This window comes from Lactuca serriola, chromosome 5 (assembly GCF_051521515.1).
Source record: "Lactuca serriola cultivar US96UC23 chromosome 5, Lser_US96UC23_V15, whole genome shotgun sequence".
In the NCBI taxonomy this organism is placed as follows: domain Eukaryota; kingdom Viridiplantae; phylum Streptophyta; class Magnoliopsida; order Asterales; family Asteraceae; genus Lactuca; species Lactuca serriola.
Genome location: NC_136412.1, coordinates 302,323,695 through 302,329,985, shown reverse-complemented (window position 1 = coordinate 302,329,985; position 6,291 = coordinate 302,323,695). Strand labels below are relative to the sequence as shown.

The 6,291-nt window shown below is 34.4% G+C and overlaps 1 non-coding gene across 1 annotated transcript; it reads right to left on the bottom strand.

Moving 5' to 3' along the window:
* Positions 1-3,360: 3,360 nt before the first annotated feature.
* Positions 3,361-3,467, bottom strand: LOC145056055 (small nucleolar RNA R71). The gene has a single exon (XR_013685594.1). It is a non-coding gene; the product is annotated as a small nucleolar RNA R71 (small nucleolar RNA).
* Positions 3,468-6,291: the final 2,824 nt, after the last annotated feature.

Below are 6,291 nucleotides of genomic sequence, written 5' to 3'. Positions count from 1 at the left end.
TCAAGTTAATGATGCGTTTACGCATTATCAATGCACAACCAAATCGTAAACAATAACTCATATATCTTTGTTTCAAGAATATAAGATATTATCGTCTCAAAATTACTCGTGATAAAATCCATGAAGTAATTCTCTGAGCGTGGGTTTATCCAATAATTAAAATCCCCATTTTCAAGTACTCATGAACATTGCAGCAAAACCATTGCTATGTCTAATCTCCATAGATAATCTACAATTCAATTCATGACAGTCTTGATTCACTACTTACTTCCAAAAGTATGGTCGAACTGTGGATGTTTGAATAATCCAATTATTCGGGAATTGAAACAGAATAATAACCTAATTAACTATGGTCTCAAAAACATTGAATATAAATAAAACGCTTATTATTTAATCACCATAAATTAGACTTCATTAATTGTATAATGTTTCGATTAATCAACTAAATTCTTGAATTAAACATTAGTCATGCCATGTTCTAAAAGTGCATATTATGTTTCTCTATGGTCATTCCTTTGTAAACAGTTCTATATGACATTATTCCAATGATGCTCATTTCACAACTCCAAATTTTTTTATCACTTCTAAATGTGCTAGAATTTCAACTTTACGTGCAATGTCCTTTTGTGATAATGTGGCCTGAAAGTCACAAAGACTTTGCCGACAATATTACAAAAAGTTCCATTGAAACTTTGTTACTTAAAACAACTTCATGGTTACGAAGTCTCAAATTCAAGATACAATTCTTGAACACCTTCCTTGCATTAAAGTTTTTAACTCACATGTAGATTCTAATCAATAACTCCCATTATGGAAACATTTCCATATTCCCATATGACTATCAATTCTAATCAAGAATTATCCCAATCTGAAACATGTCACTATGGTACTTCCAAATTTATACTATACTTCCAACTGTCCACAGGCAACCAATCTTTAGCGAACCTCATATTGTCCTTTAACAGTTGTTTAAAATCTTTTTTCATATACAGTTCTAGTCCTTTTCCCTCTTAATGCCCTAGGCATTTGGAAAATCAGAACAAGTGAGTATTATAGCTGCTATTGCCATATTTATACATATTTTTAGGCAATATTTATTTACATTTTTATGGATAATTTGGTTATCTGCATTGAATAATGATACTTATAAGCTTAAATTATACTTTTCAGCCAAATAGAAGCATTCTTGGAGAAAAGGACTAAAATTGACAAGACATGGAACTTTGGAGGCTTGAAGAAAAGAAGAATAAAAATCCAGCAAAAACGCATACTCACGACATGAGAATTGAAGGCTCACGATGTGAGTTGGAGTGTTCGAGAAGATAGGCATCGGGAGGAAGAATTCTTGTCAAACACGGATAACTACGTGCTCACGACGTGAGTCTTTATTGCTCACGACGTGAGCGTGGAAAAATCAGAAACTATATATATGTTTGATCATTACGACTTGGGGGAATTTTTGGCTGATTGAGAGAGTTCCTGGAGACGAATTCTAGAAGGAGAAGTGATCTGGAATTGGCTTTCAACACCAAAGGATAAGAGAAGTTCATAAATGGATTCTAGTTTTGGTACACTTTAATTATGTTTTTGAGTATGAGTTGTTTATGTTTGTTTGCTAGTATGTCCAGCTAAATCTAGTTGCTTCTGTTAGCTAGATGAAGTTGGAACTCATGGTTTTAATATTCTAGCTTTGAATTATTTGTTGGTTAAGACTTATGTTGATTGATTTTAGCTAGCATGTTTGATTTGCTATTTGATTGCTTTGATTTCTTATTCTGTGTAGTTAATGACCATTAATCTGCATGAATTAGATTACCTATTAAATTAGTGAACACTAGTTTATTAGAGCTAAGATCAAACCGATCGATCTTAGATAAGTAACTGAATTATTAAAATTAGGCCGCTCTAGAGAACTCATATTATGACCATAAATGTGTTTGTTAAATCAATCTTACATAGCTCCAATTCTATTTAATAATTGATTATGTGTTAGCTATTGTGTGACTAAACATAGATTTACATGAATTAATTAATGTTAGTAGATTTAGAACTAAATTGCTAATACTATCTTAACTGGTAACCAACAGTAATTGTCTTAGCTAATTTATAAACCATTGAGGGAAAGTGGATTTGAACTAACAGAAGTGTTTGTTAATTGATTGAATTTTGTGTTAAGAGTTAAGTTCATCTAAACTTGCAAAATTAGATAACCCCCCCACCTTGCTAGAAAATTAGGTTAATTTAGTAGTAGATAGATTAATTAGTTAAAACTTTCCCTGTGATCGATCGACACCCGACTTACCCAAACTATTCTATAATTCGTCTAGGTATACTGCCTAGGTTCACTTTAGTTAGTTAAGTAGTTAGGTCATAAATATAAAATTAGGTGTAGCTATTTGCATGCATCAAGTTTTTGGCGCCGTTGCTGGGGAACAACTTATTTAATTGTTACTCTTTCAGCTTAAATTTTTGTTTCAGTACCCAACTCACGATGTGAGAATTAGGCTCACGACGTGAGTGCAGTAGTTTTTAGTTTTTCTTCGTTTTTCTTTTCTGTTAAATTTTCTACGACAACACGAGGTGGTGATCTTTACCACGTTGTGGTGACTAGTCAGTAGGCTATTTTTAGTTAATTTTAGTTCAGTTTTACGTTTTTATTTTTGTTTATTTTGCAGAAGTTCATGACCAGAGGATCCAACACCCATTTGGTGGCACCACTTGAAGATTTAGAGTCGGCCCTTCACAAGAAGACAGATAAGAACGCAAGAGTGAACCAAACACCAAAGAAGTCGCCTTTTAAAGATCTAAAGTCAGTTTTTGGAAAAAAAAAAGTCAGGAAAGAAAGTGGGAGAAACTAGTACATCATCAAAAGTTGAAAGCTTTGATCAAACATCTAATCTACAAGAATCCGAGTACAAATCCGACCCAGAATTCGAACTACATAGAAGTGAATCCGAAGACGAACCAGAAACCGAGATGGTAGACATTGCGAATATGTCTATGGGAGCTTACAAGAAGCAGATTAGAGATGATGTTAGTCCGGGGTTAGTACGACCTGCAACTCCAGCCATTACCACATTCGAGCTGAAAGGACACATCCTTACTGCACTGAAGGATATTCCATTTTATGGGAAGGATCATGAGGATGCTTTTAAGCATCTAGATGAGGTCAATGACATTGCTGATTATTTCAATGCTCCTAGTGTTCCTAGAGAGACAACTTTACTAAGGATGCTAACAGTCACTTTTAAAGGAGCTGCAAAATATTGGCTGAAGGCACTACCACCTGGTGCAATCACTACTTGGGCCCAGATACGTGAGTAGTTTCTAGATCAATTATGCCTACCTTCAAAGATAGCTAAACTCAAGAAGGCGATAGCTAATTTTGAGCAAAATCTGGGTGAGTCACTGTACGCGGCATGGGAATGGTACAAAGATTTGTTAAGGAGTTGTCCTCAACATGACCTTAACATTCAACAAGAAATATCCATATTCTATGACGGGGTCAATGTCATGATAAGATAACTCCTTGATTCTCAAGGACCACTTACAAAGAAAATTTTGGGGGAAGTCAAGGAGTTAGTTGAAGAATTTGCAAAGCATTCTCGTGAGTACCACAATCCAAGGCATGAAGGCATTAAAGGAATTGGGGGAGGAAGTTCTGTAGAGTCTAAAAGTTGTAAAAAGTCGAAGTGTTTGTTTCTTTATTTTCGCATGTTAGTTATTTTACTAAGTCATATTTTGTGTGAAGTGTATTGCTCTAGACTTAGTATATTTTTTGTACACTCAGGTTGCCTATAAATAGGGACTAAGGATAGAAGTAGAAAGAGCTTTTGAACTCGAGTATTCTTTCTGCTTAAAACTTTGTAATCAGTTCTTCATCAATATAAGATCTGATTAATATTTACTCTATGTGTTCTTACTTTTCATTCATTCAATCATGATTGCTTTCTAAATCTCGATAACTATTCACTACAATTGGTATCAGAGCAGGATTCAAACTGCATTGATCTGATTTTCGTTTGAGAATCATTTGCTTTTTGAGTAGTAACTTTACTCAAAAATTTTCCGCCCATTTTGGTTTTGAAAATCTCTCTTGATCTTCAGATTTGAATCGATTCTGCTTTTGAATTGTTTAGTCGAGTGATCGATTAGCAATCTGTGATCATTCCATTTGATCAATTCTCAAATTCATCAAGTTTTTCAAGCTTTCTAAAATTCTCATGTTCATCAATGGCGAACTTCAACATGAATACCATGACTTCTTTCTCTCACTTACTTGGTTCTTCAACCAAAATTCCGATGTTAATCCCTGAATACTATGATCAGTGGGCTGATAGAATGGAGGATTATTTAAATGGAATAGATGAAGAACTTTGGAATTATATCAATGGAACAGTTCAAGCTCCTGCAAATGTTCAACCAATTGGATAATCTGCTACAACAACTGAAGTTACTGAACAACAAAACCACTTGAAGAAGAATGAAAAGAGATGCATGAGGGAACTAAGAGGTGCTCTGCCTCCTGTGGTTTACAATTACATTCGTAGTTGTAAAACAGCAAAGGAAATTTGGATCACTTTAAAAGAGAAGTATCAAGGTAGCGAAAAGACGAAGATCAACTCTATGAAGCAATGTCTTGTTGAACTTAAGGAATTCAGACAAAAGGATGCCGAAACTCTCGAAAACTACTATGATCGTCTGAATGAGCTTGTTTATCGCTGCAATAGGTATGGAATCACAAGGTCTCTCATGGAATTCAATCTAACATTCATCATGGGCCTTCACAAGGCATGGCGAATCAACAAAGTTTTGATACAACCAGCTTGAGTGATCTCTACAACCAGCTGAAAACACACGAAAGTGAATTTTCAGAAATGTTTGAAGAATCAAAACAAAGTCTAGGAGGTTCTTTGGCTTTTGTTTCAAAGGTTTCAGAGGTTGATACTAATGAAACAGATGGTTCAGACAATGAAGGCTTCTTAATGAATTCTGATGATGAAGTTGTTGCATTCTACTCAAACAACAGAGTTAAGAAATTTTTCAAAAAGCCTTTCAATCCAAAAGGAAAGTCAAATGATGTGAAGAGTGGTGTCGCAAAAGTTGGAAGTGAGGAGAAGAAGAAATTGGAAAAGATCGATGAAAAGCAAAAAGATGCGAAGGATGTGAAGAAGTTAAAAGGTGACTCGGGAATTTATTATCACTACTGCAATGGTGCAAATCACTTCGCATCTGATTGCATGCTGAGAAAGAAAGAGGAGAAGAAGAGCAAAATTAAAGATGAAGCCTACTATTCCGAAAAGCTCGAAGAAGTGCGTGCGAAGGCAAAAGGAATGTCATTAGTTGCAAAAGGAGATTCTGATGAAGAAGAGAGTGGAACATATCAGATCTGGTCTTCAGGATCTGATGATGAAGAAATGAGGCATCCAACTCATGGTGCAATGTTCGCAAGTTTTGAAGACAATTGCGAAGAAAATGTTGCAGGACGATGCTTTGTGTCAAAATCCACAGACAAATCTCCAATGACCACCAAGGTACGTGCTATTCTTGAATCTTTTAATATTCCTTTATCTGCTTATGATGCTGAAATTATTTCATTCGATGATACTGTGGCTTATTTTGATTCTGTTATTGTGTCTGCTAGTACTGAAGCTCAAAATTTAAAAATGCAACTAGTTGAGACACATAGAGAATTAGAAATAAAAAAAGCAGAGTAGACAAACATGAATTGCAGATCAAAAATGTAAATTGTGATAGGGACAATCTTGGAAATGAAGTTAAGTTGTTACTAGCACAAAGAAATATCTATTGTAACTCTGCTAAGCGTTTGTATGCAAAATTAACTGCTTTACATCATTCATCTGAAATTAGCAAAGAACAACATAGGAAACTTTTACCTTTTCTTGAATATGAACTGAAAAAGTTGATGTTGTTTCTTATGATTCCGAAAACACAATTGCACAATTTGACAAAATACCTGATGATAGATTCGCATATGGTATTGTCAAAATTAATGAATTCTTGAATGCTGATGAGTTGGTTAGTATTGTCAATGAAAGTTTGACAAATAATGAACAAGTGAAAATCTTAAAGAAAACCGAAACTTCAACTCTTGATTCTCAACTCAATTATGCTGATGTCAATGACAATTCAGATAATGTGAGTGAAATCAGTGAAATCGAAAAGGAAGAAGAGGTTAGTTGTTCTCAATTGTCAATCATTAATATCACATCTAAGATCAAAGGTAAAGAAATGATAGTTGATTCGATAGTAAAAGATGAAATTGATAAA